Below are 18,601 nucleotides of genomic sequence, written 5' to 3'. Positions count from 1 at the left end.
AGAGTTTTCATGCTGAATTGTAAATATTTATCTATTCGTGTATTTAGTACTAAGATATACAAAATACCTAAAGAATGATTAGTATATAAGTTGATAGGTACTTAATGCATAAAACCAAACTATATTTCATAGGAAGAAGTAATTATAACTTATCTCTTCTAATTTCAAGGAATCTTTGTATATCTTTAGTCTGTTCTGCAGAGTTATAACAGGTATGTATGTTGTTATTTTTATCTCTGATTGATTTTTATCTTTTATACCATGTTAATTGCAACGCATACTTACAGTATTTTGTTGATTTTATAGTATGTTGTTGATTTTAGTACTTTCTCTGATAAATGTTATATCTTTTAATACCATGTTAAATGCAACGCACACTTTATATTCTTCTTGTTTTTGTTGCGTAGTTTCGTGGCATTTTTCTGAAAACTTAATAATATATTCAATTGCCTAGTATCCAAAAAGCGTTACAAAGTCAATTATTAAAGCATTAAAAAGTCAATTAAAGCATTAAGATATGTTTTCTGGCACCGTACTGTGCCAAGTTTGTATGTAATCTACATAAAAGATTTCAAATTCCTGTACCAATTCTTCCCGATTTCATTGAACCAATCCTTACTCTTTACTACTAAGTGGTTCAAAGTGAAATATTTTTAAATTATAAAAAACTTTCAACTTCTTTTATTTTTTTTTTATTTTTTTTTGTAGTTTTAGAGTTAAATAAAAATTTTCAGTTATTAAAACATTAATAAAAATTCAAAAAAGTACCGTGTTTGCAAAACACAACAAACAGTGAAAAAAATCAAAATATCGAAATAATGAATAATGTATAACTTTACAGGTACTTAATGCATAAAACCTAACTATATTTTCAAAGTATGAAATAGTTATAAAAAATACTTATTATCTGGATTCAAAAGTTGAAACTAATTTAAAACTGTTAAATATTTGGTTGTGTAACCAATGCTCCGTTTTTACCAATGCTCCCTCACTCCCCTATAATATTGTTATATGTTTATGTGGTTTTTTTAGAACAGTTTTTTTTTATATTGAACAAAACTTAATATAGATTTTCTTAAAAACTATGAAAGCAATCTTAAAATAAAAAATCTACAAATATATGTTCTATACATCTACAAATGCATGTTCTATGCATTTACAAAGACATGCTCTATACATCTACAAATACATGTTCTGTACATCTAAAAATACATGTTCTATACATCTACAAGTATATGTTCTATTCTTTTGCAAATACATGTTCTATACATATTCAAATACATGTTCCATACATCTACTAAGGCATGTTCTATACATCAACAAATACATATTCTATACATCTACAAATACATGTTTTAATAGTATATATATTAGTGTTGTGTCATTTTTTGTATCTGTTGTGGCCATACTTCTATAACTTGAGAAATGTTGAGTAAATAATTAAAAAAAAACTGGTTTATTGATTGTCTAGTTGCAAAAATATCCGCCACCTCCTTCCTAGATAAAAAATAATTACACTATCTACTTAGCTCCAGTGCTTCATAAGTCACTTTAAAGCAGCTGTACATTTAGGTTCAGTCAATGCATCTAGCATATGGTAATACGATTTATCATCAAATAATTGTTTACTGAATTATTTTGGTATAAGAAATAGGCAATAAGAATATATGATGCTCTAGAGTTCTATCTTGCACTTGCAATAGAGGAAACTAATGCCACTAAAATTTTCGATATCTTTTTTGATTCTTGAAGTAACAAAAAGCTTTACATAACTCTTAAAGTAATTTGAAGTCATCAAAATTTTCTAAAAGTATTGAAATATTACATGAAGCCCGAAAATATTTATGTAAAAAAGCCAATTCAACTTTATAACTCATTTATTCGTAGTTATTTAAATTATGTTAATATTGCATGGGAAAGCGCTGAAAAAAGGAAGTTGACCTTTATCGCCGTCAGAAACATGCAATCCTTTTAATAAATTTGCAGATTGATACACTTAATGCGAACCATTTTTTGTTGAAATTTACTTTAGGTATATGTGGAAAAATGACTCATCTTTGTCCATTTATTAAGATTTTTTTTTGTTTAAAACCAATAAATAATTATGCAGAAGAAATAATAATTTTATATCAGAACTCTTCAGTTGTACTATGATTTATCAGTTTTATTTTACATATCGTGCACTTTATCATTGGAATAAAATTGTTTTCTTCAATTTCGATATGCATTTTTAAACTTTTAAATTTGTTTACAAAATTATCAAAATCAAAGCCCTCCCCATAAAACTACCTAATCTACTAATTGATAAAACTAAACTCAAACCACAGTGTCACGAAATAACTTTTAATTCGAACCTCTTGTCCCGAGAAAACCCTTTGGAGGTTTGAGAGTACACATGTGTAGAATAACACTAGAGTTGGTTTTGAAATCTTTCATCATCGTCCGAGAAAGAAAAATCAGTTTAAAGTTTTTAATTTTATTGCTCAGAATAAAAATTTTACAAAAAAATAATTTCTTTAAAAAAATCTTGTTCTCTATAACATATAAATTTCTTCAACATATAATGTGTTTGCAACTCTAAACAAAGCAAAACCAAAAAAAATACATACAAACTATTCTTGAAAGACAAACAGTTTTCTACTTTCAGCTTTGAAATTCAAGCTGTGAAAAACATTAATGATTCTAGATACTTATACAAAATTATTCTACTCAATTGATTAAGAAGCAAGCCTTTATTAAACTCTTACATAGCATATGTAATTAATAACTCTAAATGTTTCTTCCACAAATAGAAATCAAAATAAATGTTTACTGTTATACTCGATCAAACAGTTTCGAAGTTTTCTGGGATAATCTGGATGGATGGCTGGCCTCTTGAAACGTTGCCAATGAAGACTGAAGTTGTGGTGAAGTGACTCTGTGGCTTGCTCAGAAAAGATGCCCAGAAAATGGTTGTGGCGATCAATAACCTGTGTCACATGGAAGAAAACAGCATGTGCTTTGGGGTAACACTTGTGTTTGGAAGGTTGAGATAGGAAGCTTTAAACTCTTCAATAAGCTCACAGTAGTTCTGTTGGAGTGTATTCCCAAAGCAGGCATGAACAACAGCATCAAATTTTCTGAGGGTTTCAATAAATGGAAATGCCAAAAAGCAAGCATGCTTCTCTGCAAGTTGTTGAAGTGAGTCAACATTTCTCAAAAGCTTTCTACACTCATTGCCAGCAAATTGTCCTCCATGAAAAGGTTGTTGTTGAATGTTGATCATCTTTGGCCACTCATCTGCATTTTGCCAAACCTGACAGAGGTTCTTAAAGAGGTGGTTCACAACACCAATAAGAAGGTGAAGTTCCATAGGAGGAATAAAATCTAGGACAAGAGTATCATCAGAAAGTCTTTTTATTGGCTGGTGAACAACATTTTGAAAGTCCCTTGCCTTTTTTGTTTGGGCACCGGCTGCTTGGAAGCCTTCAAAATCAGAACGAATGGAGCCAAATGTTCGAAGCTCACCACTGTGATGAAGATTCTTTGACTCAATGTCACACCAGGTGCAAGGGTGTGCACTAGAGTGAGATTGCAAGCTACAAATTATGTTAGCAAGCTTCATGTCGCATGACAACACAAAAGACATTCTCCTCCATCAAAGAGTTTTCTTTGATGGAGGAGAAGTATCTGGTGTTTCTAAGCTCATAATAACAAAAGAAACTTTTACGAACCCGCCTCCACCATCTATCCCCACCTTAATAAGCTGGTCTGACTGAGGGCCTCTGACTTCAGCAACAGTGTTTCTTAATGCCTCCATGTCATTGCAGTACACCAATAAATGTTTAGGTTAATGCTTTTGAATGTATCAGTAATTTCTGAGGTGACAAAGAGGTCAGAAAGTTGCTTTTCAAGAGATTCAAACTTTTCTCTGAAATTTTTCTCCACAACACGCTGTGGAACTACTTTGTTTAGAGTTGAAGCAAGCATATTCATTCCTCTATTTGAAAGCCCAATCTGGTTTTGAACTTGTACTAGATGTTGTGCAGTCAAGGTGGGTGTAGATGAAGGAAATAATTCTCTTTGTCGCGATGGACCTGCCAAAAATCACAGAAAGTTACCATTGTATCATTTCCGAAATTCATAGTGTATATTTTATTGCTATGCCCTTTGACAAAAGTTTTTTTTGTTTAAAAAGTACAGTTTTTACCTGCCTTTTATGTTTTGATAGTCTGGCAAGGAAGGAAGTTGGACATCTCTCCCTTCACCTTTTCTTCTGAGACTTACTCGACAGTTTTCACAGATTCCAATTGGTACTCTTTGGTCTTCAAAGTTGATTCTTTGGCCAAAAATTTCTTCACTGCGTTTAATCATAAAATCAGTCAGCTGCCTGTTAGCTTTGTTCATACAGAGAAAACAGCCAGTTTTCATGTAGTCTTCATGAGTTTTTGCTTGGTTAGGCATTTTGAAAAATGACATGTTCTTTTAAAACGGTTTCTAAACTGTTTGCAGGTTTTTCCCTGAATTTTTTAGTTAATTATTTTTTTTGCTAAAACATTTTGTATGTACTATTTGTAAAACAAATAACCAAAATAGACAGTTTTTTTGAGAAAGAAAACTAGTAAACCAAAAAAAAAATCTTGTTTCAAATCCATGCTTTATGCAAGCAGAATTCCATTGGACCTAGAAATTCTTTTTTTGTTATCTTTTGTAGAAGGAAAAATTATTGTTACGTTTTTAAATTTTTTTTTTATTAATTCAGTGTTCTTATGGGGAAATACAAATTAAATTTTTGTTAACTTAACTAACTTTTTTTGGTCAAATTTTTCCATTTCCTTGTATTGTCATCGAAAATGATTAAGTGTGCAAAATTTGAGCAAAATTGGTTGAGCAAAAAGCTTTCAAAAATTGATTTCAAATTTTGTGGCACACAAACATATATATATAGAAAGTAACCTTATATAAAGCATGGAAAAAACTCTTAGTTTATTGACCTTATTAAATAAGCATAAAATTAAAAACTTTAAACTGATTTTTTTTTCTCGGACGATGATGAAAGATTTCAAAACCAACTTTAGTGTAATTCTACACATGTGTACTCTCAAACCTCCAAAGGGTTTTCTCGGGACAAGAGGTTCGAATTAAAAGTCATTTCGTGACACAGTGAAACGAGAATACTCAATCATATTTTTTGGCATAATTCTTAATAAACATTTTAGCTAAAGTAATCAAATCAAAGTATTATAAAATAAAATATATAAAATTATTGGTAATATTTACATAAATAAATAAAAAAACATCTCCTTACGACAATTTGTTAAAAAAATATTTATTTCGCATTTATTCACAGCTACGTCAGCTACTGTAACATAATCTGGGCAACTACTTATCCTTCAAAGTTAAATACAATCTACAAAATACAAATAAGAGCAAGTCGCTTGTTTTTGAATGCAAACAAATACGCTAATAACAGACTACTAAGAGAAATCGGAGTGCTCAATTTCTATGAAATATATATTCTTAACATATTACTTTTAATGTTAATGTTTATAAAGGATATGCTATTAACTATTTTCCAGACTTACCTTTTTTTTTCTTTAAACCCCAAATATAAAAATAAATAATCAATAAAATGGTTTTTCCAAAAACTTTTTCAAAACATGCTGATTTTTGAATAAATAGATTGTACACATGTACTAACAGAAAACAAAGTGTTGAAAGACTATTTAAATTGTATAAACATTTATCTATTGAATTAGAAACAAAAAAATAATTATTGTATAAAGTAATAATATACAAAATATAAAAGAAAAAATGTTAGAAAAAAGGCATAGACACATAAATTGACCATTATTTTACGTCTTTTTTTTCAAAAAAATTGCGTCTGATATATAAGGAATAAGAAAAAATGTAATCATTTAGAAATATAAACATTAGCTTTATACTTATAAAAATAAATATTTTAAAAACACTTTTTCAAATCTTATGTCTTTATATTGAAATTAAATGAATTACTATTATGGTTTTGTGTATTAGGGGAACACGGGGCATGATGATGATTATTTCGGAAAACGCCCATATCTTAGTCAATAGCTGTCCCTATTACTTGAACAAATATTGAAGCTAAAACTTGAGCTTGAAGTGATAAAAAATCATTTCGCGTCACTGAAAATCAAAAAACCATTCTAAATATTAAAAATAGCTGAAGAAAAACTCATTAATCTATGTGAACTCAAAAAAGATCGGAGGATTAAAGGGCCAGATTCCGGTTTCTTCTACTCCGTTTTTTGCAATTCCAGCTATACCTGATCGAGTTTGTCCTTCAGTGATTAGTCTACGCACTAAAAAAAATAAAATCATTATAACATCATTCAATTCTAAAGTTTGAGCTGTAACGTTATATATAGAATAATAATGTTATGTTATTAAAATAACGTTATTTGTATTTTGATGTTATTTTAAACATTATAGTTAACATTTTTAAATAATGTTATTTTTTCGGGAACAAATTATTTTATTTAATCTTGAAAAGAGGCTGTTTCAACAATAGGCCTTGTTTCAATATATAAATATACATGTTACATATGATATGTATATAATAATATTATATATGTTTATATGAAATATTTTAATGTTATTAATATATATATGTTTTTTAACACAAAAAACTGCAATATCTGTCTGCTTTCTCTATGCTATCTTTATAACTGGTCTTCTTCTGATTTTTGCTCTATGATCCTTTGTTCTTCTTAAATTCACTGACTCTTGGTCTGTGAAGCGGGTTATGATGCTCGTTAGAGAGCTGAACTTGTCTTTGCTGGCCTTGGTGTGTGGCCTCTATTTTACAACTAGCCAGAGGAGGTTAAATGACAATACCACAAGATAGAATTACTGAAAATCAGTTTCTTCATTTCTAAAATGTCTAAAAGGACGTCAATTGTTAAACTTTTCTAGAAAATATCCAATAATTATTTTGACATAAAGGAAAACTGTCTAACCGCACTAGCGCACAAAACAGCACGTTAAAGCAATAACACAAATTATATCACTATGACTAATTAAGAATTTACAAGACTTTTTTATGCCCTTTGCACACAGTTTGCATATGTATTAACTACAAAACATCCTTCACATACCCACTGACTGCAACTTAAACATTTAAGCCAATCTTTGTTTTCTTCTTCGCAAACAGCTACACAAACACAACAAAAGACTTTATCACTGATATTTTTTATAATAAAATCACTAAATGAACTTGGGTGATCAGAATTAGCAGAAATATTAGTCTTCTTTGTTTTTGTTTTGACTGATTTATCATTTCTTTTTTTTTTTACTTCTGTTTAACACTGACCACATTTCTTATTGGAGCCTTTTAGCAGGAGGCTTCTTTATAAACTTAACATAATCTGGTGGTGCATTATATCAATATGACGTTTTGAGTGAGTAAGCTTGCTTTTTTTTACGGATAAGGTACAATAGTCCTTAAAACAGATAAATTTGGGTCTCCCTGATGATTTTTTGTTTTATTAAATATCTTTTCTTTTTTTGGTATTTAAAGTCATTAACTGTATTTCTTAGGGGATGCAAACCACAATGGTGAAACGCATAAACAATCAATACTTTTTTTCTGAATATGTAAGGCCATATTTTGTTAAAAATAATGTGAATGTTGCAACAAGGCATATCATCAATTTCAGCTAAGCAATAGGGCAAGGCCTAAGACCACATATGTTTAACTTCTTTATTAACATGTGTGTCAAGTGGTTGAAGGCGGTGTGTACTATGAGGTGGAATGCATATTATTTCAATATCCATCTCTATTGCTAATTCAATTGCTTCAAAAATTAATCATTCAAAATATCAATACTTTTATATATAAAAATATAATAAAATGATGTAAAAAGTTAATAAAGGAAATTTTGATCTGGAATCTATGTTCCCATAAAAATGAAAACTGGTGGTAAGCTGTTTCCTGCTGCATTGACAGTGGCAAGGTAATTTGTTAGTGTACCACGTCGACCAGTAAATAACTTTTATACTTCACAAGAGTCCTTTACACAGAAACACTAGGCACAGATGAAAGGCCGCTTTCATCACAATTATAAATCAAATTTTATATACTTATTATTTACTATATATACATTTTAGACTATACATTATAAGCTTGTTTACATGTTTCACATCAAAGTCGCATTCATAATAAAAATTTCAAAAAGTTTCAAACGCTAACTGTAAACTAATGTATTCTGAAAAGCCTATCTCTTATAGATAAAATCTAAAGCCTTGAAGTACATTTTGAGCACAATTTTTTTTTTTTTTAAACGGCGCTTTGTAGTTTAAAAATTTGCGCCATCAAAAAATCTAATTTATCTTAAGTATTATCTTTTTTTTAACGACAAAGTTGCCCCTCATTTGAGCATGTGCTAATAATCATTACGCGGTGATTGTTAGCACACGCTTAAATGAAAATCACAGCAACTTAGATTGTTATTTTAAAAAAATGACACCGATCTATCGAAAAAAATATGCTTTCCAGTCAAAACATAGCGTAGTTTGATTATTTTTCGACGATAAACAATTTGGGTAGAAAAATATTTTTCAACTTCAATGTTTAATCGCAATATTTAAAGAATAATTAAAGGAAAATACACTACTGCTCAAAAATTTAGCACACATTAGATTTAAGTTGCGTTTTTTTCTTTAAAAATGAAATAAAAGTAAAAAGAAATTCAGGATTTTTAAAAAAACGATACATTTGTTTGACTTTTTTAATTACATTAAGAGAAAAACAACTAAAAAAAACAAATGTCTGCCACTAAATATCTTTAATCAAAGTTAGTATATAAAAAAAAAAGTTAAAAAAGAGCTGCTCATAAGTTTAGCACACCTGGATTTAAGTTTGCTTTAATAGCAAGATCAATAAGGGATATGTCCACCTTTGTTCTTTATGCATAGTTCACATCTTCTTTTAATTGAATCAAAAAGTTTTCGGCAATAATCAGTTGATAAGCTGTCGAACGACTCTTTCAAACTTTCCCTAAGATGTTCAGCTGATGTTACGGGAGCTTTAGTGAGTTTGCGGTCCAGTACAGTCTATATATTTTCGATTGGATTAAGGTCAGGTGATCTAGCTGGCCACTGAAGTACCTTAATGTTGTTTTCTTGAAACCAAATAGTCACCGTTTTCGCCTTGTGACAAGGGAGCGTTGTCTTGTTTAAACTGCCACTCCGACTCATTGCTAACAAAGATGTCTCTAATCGGGATTAAATGATTTTCAAGCGTTTCTATATATTTATGTTGATCCATAAGACCATCGTATAAGTAGCAGAGACCTGGGCCGTCATAAGTGATGCAACCCCATATGCCTACAGAACATCCACCACCTTGTAGTCGCGACACAATGAAGCGACTACGAAACTTCTCATTATAGTGTCTTCGGATAATCACTCTGTATATAATATAGTTATGAATATTTTGTGATTTTAGTCAGATTGTATGAGTGAGATATGTATTAGATTTATTTAAATAATGTATTTATATTTATGCTATAGCGCTTATTTCAATCTAAATATATCAACAAAATACTTTTTTACGACAAATTTTCTGAGAAACTCATTTTAAAATGACGTTATTAATGAATACAGATATAACATTAATATAAAGACAAAATTGCGCGAACTGACATCATTATAACATCAATATAACGTTATTATAACATCAAAGTGGTGTTATATTTGAAAAATATAACGTCATTTTTCAAGATATAACATCAAAATAACGTTATTGTAACATCAAATTGATGTTATAACTGAAAATTATAGCGTCGTTTTTTAAGATCAATATAACAATAATCATCGATGTAAATGATTCATCACTGTCACTGCCGTATGTGGTACACTGCTGTGTTGCTGTTTTGGCTATTATTATTCAATTTTTTTTTATAATTATTATTAATTACTTTTATTATTAGTACTATTATTATTATTCCTCCTGAAAATTTTTATTTTTGGCACTTACACAATTTTGCAAATGCGCTCTTTAGATATCGTAATCTATATGTTTATTTTGCAAATAGAGATTCGCATAAATAAAAGGATTAAGCAACATATCTAAACTTAATTTACTTTTAAATAACTTTAATTAAATTTGGTTACAATATTGTTTTAAGTTATTTTGTAATAAATTCGCCCATTATTTTAAGTTAAGTACAACTTTTTAGTCAGCAAAACCTAGTTAACGAAACAAAATTCATAATTAATAGTAAAACATGTGCTGTGATGTCTGGGTCAAGATGACTTGTCCGTCATCTTGCCCCGCTCATCTTGCCCCAGGCTATTAAAAAAAGAATACAATTTTGAAGCATATCAACGATAACAATCTGCTCTCTTTAAATCACTATGCCTTCCTTCATCATAAACCTTGGGTAACAAATCTAATAAAGGCTTTTGATATTATTTTGTCTTTAGTTTATTGATGTAATCGACTTTGCTAAAGCATTTGATTCTGTTTCTCACAACAGGCTTATGTTAAAATTAAAATCGTATAGAATAAACGGCAAACTACTACAATGGAATAATTCCTTTTTAGTAGGTAGAAAGCAACGCATTACATTTAACAATGCTAGCTCTGGGTTGATGTTTTCAGTGGTGTTCCTCAAGGTTCTCGGCCCGCTCCTCATTTTTTCTCTTCACAAACGTACTTGCCTAACTTACAAAAAGCTCTGAAATGTTGCCGACGTTACTAAAATTTTTTCTAAATCTTTTTTGCAGACTAATTTCGTTAATCTGCAGAATCGTCTACGCTTGGTATACGATTCTGCCTATATTTTGGTCACTTAAAACTAAACATTTCAAAAATATTTCAAAGTATCGATTATGGTAAAACCAATCCTATGTGCAGTTACTTTTTGCAAAATAGCCAAGGTATAAATGATAGCCTAAGAAGCTCTACTAAATAACCTTATTTAGGAGTTATTTTTTCATGTAACCTCAAGTGGAGCACATATATTCAATTATTTGTTTCAAAATCTCTACAAATTCTCGGTATGCTAAAAAAGACATTTACCATCATTGAATAAAAAATGGCTCTCAATTTACATAAAGTATTTATAAGAACATAGCTTGAATACGCAGTGTCTGTTTAAGCCCCGTTTTTAAAAGTTGATGTAGCTTTGTTTGAATCTATTCAACTTAAAGCAACAAAATGGGCTTCAAGCTAAAGACATCTTCAATACTACGAAAGACGATAGAGAATAAATCTACCATCGCTTGAGTTTTGGCGCCTACGATGAGATCTTATCCAAATATTTAAACTAATACATCGATTTGATATAATTCATGATTTATATTAACCAAAATTTGTTAACTTCTTGTCACATGGTCACAGTCTTAAAAAAAGGCGTGAATAATATCCAAGCTGTTTTCCAAGACACAACCAACTATATAATCGGTCAGCAAAATACTGTAAAAAACTACCCGAGCAAGTAACTTTCTACTCAACTCTACTTTATTTTAAAATTAGACTAGATTACTGGTTAGGGATAAAATTCGGAACGAGCATTTATATAATTGGTTGTTTATATTAGGCTGTTTACCCTGCTTGCTGTATGTATATATTGTATATATATTTTACGGCTGCAACTATAATAATAATAAATACTATCTTTAATATAAATTAGAACTATACATAATCAAGTTATCATAGCCTAATACTCCTTGTATGGCTTCTAGATTGATCAAACTAGACAAAAACTTAATGCTTACTTTTAGCTGGTGATGAAGCAATGAAATAAATCAAATCAAACGAGGATAAAAAATTTTCCTACACGTCAGAAGAACCTTTTCAATACTTATCTTTCGTCACAAAAATCATATTTAAAAAGAAAGCATAAATAAATCTAGTAAATATAATCTAGTTTCCTCTCAGCTAAAGTCAGATGTTAAATTAAGTTTTGTTTTCAGAGATAACGGTAGGTCGTCATCTTGTCCCATTTGTCATCTTACCCTATGTTTCCCTATATTAAATGTATTATTATTTATATAAAAAAAGATCATTTTTAATGATTTTTAAAAGTTGCTCATTTTTAATGATTAACATTTTTTTAAAGAACAATTTTTTAGTGAAAAAGCAACAACTATATATAATAATATAAATAATTATACAATAATATAAATAATTATACAATAATATAAATAATTATATATAAATAATATAAAGTAAATAAAATAAATAACAGCATACTTGAATGTGATTTTTATTAAATTCTGTATGTTTCTGGAACAAAAAGAGTGACTTTTTTTAGTTTTAGAATGCTTCTACTTAAATTATTTTTTGTTTTTGTTTAACAGTCATTTTAAGTCGGTTCTAAATAGAAGAACTGATATCATTTAGTAATAATAGTTTTGAACTTTTTTAATTAAAAGTAAATTTCATAATTATTGCTGGGCATTTATTTACTTCGGATAAATTGCTATCGGCTTCTATATCAATACAATCTAAACATAAATTAGTTCAGGTAAAATCTCTTCATTAAGATCCTTACTTCTTATGGAATTTTCAATCAGTAAAAGTTGCAAAACCTTTTATGGTAGTACTGATTTACTTACAGACTTCAAAAGTCTTTTTAAAATAATACCGGAAATGAGGATCTGATGTTTCTAAACCTTGTCTAAAAACATCAGTTAAGTTGTTAACTCTTGAGGTTTTTCTTGCATGATTCAAACGATATTTTCTGTAACATTTGTGAAGACTTTCTCCCGCATCTCCTGCCAAAAGTTCCCACTAAACAAGTTATTAAAAACCATTGTTTGAGCTCCATGAGCGGAAACTTTATGAACACAAGGATTTTTATATCATGAATATTTCTCAGTGATGATAAAAACTGTTTGTAGACAGTAATTTTTAAATTTGGTTGGACTTTGACAGAAAAAAGATATTAATATTATTCTTAAATAGGCAATAAGATTTATAGCTATTTCCAAAATCTCTGGAAACAATTTTGGATCAGAAAAAGCTTAGCGTAGAGTTTTGCCATTATTAAACGAACTAGTGCCACCTAGATTAGGTTTGTCTACGTGTTAATTTTTTTTTTCAAAAATTTTTTTTGTATAAGACTTTTTGGAGCTTTGACAAAATCTTTATTTTTCCTTTTGCCTTCCTTTGCCTAATATCCAATTTATAGGTCAAATTTATAGGTCAAAAGAAGGTGATATTCCATGAGACAAATCCAGCAAAAAAGTGGACTTATCTGAAAGTGTAAAAGTGCTTTATCACTGTTAAATAATTTATTTGTGTAGTTTTTAATGTGACTTATTTTAATAAGTGTCGCTTAACAAAGCGGAAACGGTTGATAAGACAGTGTTTCAGTGATTTCCGCTAAAACCCTTTTATCGATGCCTGTTAAAAATAAAAAAATTTAGAAACTTTTCAATTTGATAGCTGCCTCATCATATGAGGAAGTTCATTTATATGTTGTTTAACTGAAAAAATTTTTTTGAGAATATGTTCTTTGCTTTCTTTAGCTTACTTTAGGATCATTGGTCTGCAAAGTTTCACAAAAATAGGAGATGGGTTTGCCCAAAACACTTAATATTCCTATGTTGAACTCTTAAGGTAACAATTATATAAAAAAAAAAGCGAATCGTAAAGAAAGCGAAGTCTTATGTACTTTCAAAGAACTCATCGAACTTTTGGTTAAATTGGGAAATATTACTGGCTCCATCAATCACTTACAAATAAAAAATCAAATCAATTGATTCCTTTTCTTTATTAGTAATTTTAGATAAGATTTTCGCCTCTTGTGATTCTCTTATTCTTTGAACAGTATGTATTAGAAGATTTTGTAATGGCGCATTTGCCTCCTCGTCAAAGATGTGCTTATTATTTGGTCTACATTTTTTATTAGATTCCAGAATATTGCTGTAAAGCGGATAAGTATATGCACCACTCTCTTTACTTTCAAATATTATATCCATGCAGATATTAGGTAAACCGTGATTTCAAAGAAAAGCAAATCCTTCTTCTGGAGACATTTTTATCAATGTTTTTATTTATATCATATACGTTGATCTTGTATAATGCACTTGATAATTTTTTTCTAAGTTCTTGTTACCTTTTTGTTTAGCTGTGTATCTTGCTGTTTCGAGTATATACATTGTATCATATTCAGCTTTTTCAAACAGATTTGAAATTGTTATTCTTTTAGCTGGTTTTTCTTCTTCTTTTAAAGGCAATGTATGTCGCCCTCTCTTTAATTCTGTCGTTTGTGATACGTTTGAAGGTTTTTAGATAAGTTCTTTAAATTCAAAATTTGATTCATATTTTACCCAGGAAATTTATACTTGGATTATTTAACATCCTTCATTTTTTGCTTAAGCACCTTTAACTTTCGTAAAATTCTTCTTCTCGAAAAACTCTAAACATTCCGACATTTTCATAACATAATTAGTCACAAAAGAAATAAAATCTTTATTCTTTAATTTTATTTAAGATGTTTTGTACTTTATTATTTATTTTACACAATTTTAAATCAACAAAAAGATTTTTTTAAACTCTGTCAACTTGCGGAAGATAAAAAGTTATATTAGTTTAAAGGAGTATTTTGATGTTAGTTAGATGATATTAATAGTTGTTAGTTAGATGATATTAATAGATGTTAATAATGATGATATTAATAGTAAGTCATTCAGTTACCACAAATATACCTTTTTACGACAACAATACGGAGTTTAATTAAAAATGGCTTTCAAATTTAATGCGAAAAAAAGAACACATTTAAGTAGAATTATTTTAAAATTGAAAATAGTTGTTCTTGGGCGTGTCCGGGCGGCATCAAAACCAGAGGTGAAAAAAGTAAAATTTTACTCAAGTAAAAGTACCGTAACTTGATTAAAATTTTACTCAAATGCAAGTAAAAGTTATTGGTCGAAATGTTTGTTCAAGTAAAAGTAAAAAGTAGGTAATTAAAAATGTACTCAGAGTAAAAGTTACTGCATTACTTTTTTAACAGCTGAATAGACGCTCACAAGCAGAGGCAGGAAGACCATTGTTTTTGATGTTGAGTTCAACCAATCTATTTTGATGGAACTGCAAGCAAGGTACTGTATTAGGATATCGCATCCGCCTAGAATTTTATATCCCACATAAGAACATTGAAAAGGCAGGCGCTATTTAAAGTTATGGCATTTAGAAGTGCACCTCGGCCGTCCGAAGGAATATTCCGACATAAACAATGTTTATAGATGGTAAAAAGTAAGATCGAATTTATGCATAAACGTTGTTTAAAGTAAAAAATTGATATTATATCCTATATTTAACTTATTTTTAAATCTAATAAAATTCTTATGCAAGAGGGATACAATATTCTAAGTGAAAAATAATAATATATCCTATATTTCTTAAGTTTAATGTCAAATACGATTCTTATACGAGGAGGATATAATATTCTAAGTAAAAATTTGATATTATATATTATAATTTACTAAGTTCTATGTCGAATACGAATATTACAAAAGGGGGATATGATGCTTTAAATAGTATATAATAGTATATCATATATTTTACTAACTATTTTTTTATAAATACGATTGTTATAGAAGGGGGATAATTGACTAATGTTCTAATGTCAAATAAGATTATTACACAAGGAGGATATGAAATTCTAAGTAAAAATTTTATACTATATCTTATAATTTACTAAGTGCCATGTCGAAAACGAATGTTACACAAGGGGGATATGATATTCTAAGTGAAATATAATCTTATATTTTACTAACTTCTTTTTCAAAAATGATTCTTATATGAGGGGGATATGATATTCTTATTAGTAATTCTTGATAAATAAGTACTTAAATGAATTTTTTGAGAAAAGCTGATATGTTTAAGAGAAGGAGTTAAGGTATTTGGAGATTCTGTCAAATTTTGAAGAACCGATTATTTTTTTTTTATACTTTTAAAATAAAATAAAAATAAACGTTTTCCCCCTAAAACTTCCAAAAGTAACTATAGAAACTTTCTAAGATGTCCGCGAAAACATAAGGAATAACAATCTAATAAATATAAAATGAAATATTCTTTGTTGTGTAGTATACAAAATATTAACTATTTATTATACTAAATATTTATTATATTCGGAAATATATATATATATATATATATATATATATATATATATATATATATATATATATATATATATATATTTACACACACATATATATATTTACACACACATATATATATATATATATATATATATATATATATATATATATATATATATATATATATATATATATATATTTATATATATATAAATATATATATATATACATATTTTTAACAATAAACATTAAAATTAAATTGTTATGCACTTACTATCGTATATATAATTATCTATGAAACATCACAAGGTTTTTCTTTTATAAGTTTTTCTTTCTTGAATAGTTGGACGAATTTCCAAAGTTTCTGGTGAGTTTTTGATGTAATGATTGGACACAATACTTTGTAGTCTTTGTTTTCCTTTCATATGGCAAAAGGTGCTGTTCATACTGTTGAATTCAGCATGCATGCTTTCTAAGCTTTGCTTTCCATATATATCAAGACCTAAACCCCAATTTCTAATGAAATCAACGCAATGGTTTTCTAATAAATGCATTTTTGGCGTAATGGACTCATTGGGCCATGTCTTACGAAAGTAACTCATTAATTCTCCAATGGCTCCTTCTGATTCCAAAAAAAATTAAATTAAAAAACGTGAAAAACAAAGTAAGAATAATTATGCAAGCAAGAGGAAATTTAATAGAAGTAACATAATACAAACAGTTTATAAATATGTATTTTTACCTAATTCTAATAATGGATTATTATTAATTATTTCACTTAAATTCATAAAGTTGTAGCATGTACCGTGTTTGGAGAACAAATGAACAAATTTCTCACTTAAGACCTTTGCCTCGTTATGTACATCTGTATCAATAAATCCAAGATCTGTTACTATCTTAGGTATCGAATTCCAAAGATGTAGGACACTGTTTGACTAATAGATGAAAAATAAATTTTATAATTTACAGAATTAGTAACTCTATACATTATACATTTACAAAAATATTTATACAATTTATATTTACAAGTATGCAAAAATATGTATGGAAAAACCTTTTTATGAACATGATTCCCGATAAAGCACTTTCCGTAGTAAGCTTGTCTTTGAACATTAAGACCACATAGAACTTCATCAAGCTTTTTCACAAGTGGTCCATGCGATTTATCAAATGTTTTAGTTTTTAACTCTTCTAATTCAATAAGCTATATAAAAAACAGCACTACATAAACACACACACAGAAGCATTTTAAAATGAAACATTTATCAATTACATTGATACATGTTTCATTCACATAAAACTATAGAATATTTTATTTCATTATTTCAAATATTAACTTATTATACCTTAGCATTTTTCTTCTCCATAAATGAACTACTCTGGGCTGAAAAATTTCATTGAGATATTCTTTATTTTTAGAAGAACGTAGAACTTGTGTGACCATTGCTTCATAAATTAGCGGTATTTTTTCACAATATTCAGAAATAATTTTTTCTTGTTCATATATTTTCAACTGAAGTGCAATATACTCATCAAAACTTTTGTTGTTTACAGTTTTATTTTTTAAATACATTTTAGGTGCATTTTTTATATTTATGAGATGACAGCCATCTTCCAGCATATTAAAAAATTAAAGATAAATTCCTAATGAGATATGCAACGATGGAATGCCAACCTAGATTCATTAAATCAATAAAAACAATATTAAAATGATATAAAAAAGTAAAAATATAATATACTATAAAAATGTAATATATTATAAAAATACTTGTGTTAAAGGAATATTGAAAAGTGGTGAATCAATGACATTGTTACAATACTTTGCAAACCTTGGTATTTGACCTTTTTGAATGAATTTTTGCAAATCTGCATCATGCGTTTCCAGCGTGCGACTGGAACAATTACTTTTTTGTTGAGCACTTGGCTTTTTCATCTCTGCACGAGTTATATGACAAAACAAGCAAGCATGTCGACCTAATACGATAATATAATTTTATACATAGCGTTTAAAAAGCTACTAAATATGATTTTTTGTTGCACAATTTTATTATTTGAATTTATACCATTTGCACCAGTAATTCCATATGCCGAACATAAAAACTTGTAATCACAAAAGATAAATACTCTTATTTTTTTCTCACTAAAAATAATTTTTTTTAAAGTAGATTAAAATCTATTTATCTAAATACATTAAAAACAATATGATAAAATAAAACCTACTTCCAACACAGTGACTGCAATTGATTAATTTGTTGTGTAAACATTGAGATACCCACAATAAGATTGGGTTTGTATTCTTTTGCTTCAAAAATACTAAATACTTTTGTGTTTCTTCTGGCATTCGGCTAATCAACATTCACAATTTGATAACACATCTTAAAGGATCCACCACCATAATCACCACCAATTTTAATGTGAATTTCGTCATTTTTTATATTGGAATGCTGTAGCAAATTTTTTCTATTTAAATTGTAATTGAACTTAAAATAAATTTAGAAAATAAATAAACTTTTAACAAAAA

At 28.4% G+C, this 18,601-nt stretch overlaps 1 long non-coding RNA gene across 1 annotated transcript; it reads right to left on the bottom strand.

Annotated features, from left to right (window-relative positions):
* Positions 1-17,661: 17,661 nt before the first annotated feature.
* Positions 17,662-18,343, bottom strand: LOC136090243 (uncharacterized). Its single transcript, XR_010643288.1, has 4 exons — positions 18,301-18,343; positions 18,144-18,220; positions 17,849-18,054; positions 17,662-17,755 (listed from the first exon to the last, which is right to left on the bottom strand). It is a non-coding gene; the product is annotated as an uncharacterized LOC136090243 (long non-coding RNA).
* Between the last annotated feature and the right edge of the window lie 258 nt (positions 18,344-18,601).

The sequence above is a fragment of the Hydra vulgaris genome, chromosome 13 (genome assembly GCF_038396675.1).
Source record: "Hydra vulgaris chromosome 13, alternate assembly HydraT2T_AEP".
Taxonomy (NCBI): domain Eukaryota; kingdom Metazoa; phylum Cnidaria; class Hydrozoa; order Anthoathecata; family Hydridae; genus Hydra; species Hydra vulgaris.
The sequence above is the reverse complement of the archived record's forward strand: the minus strand, read 5'-3'. Positions and strand labels throughout refer to the sequence as shown.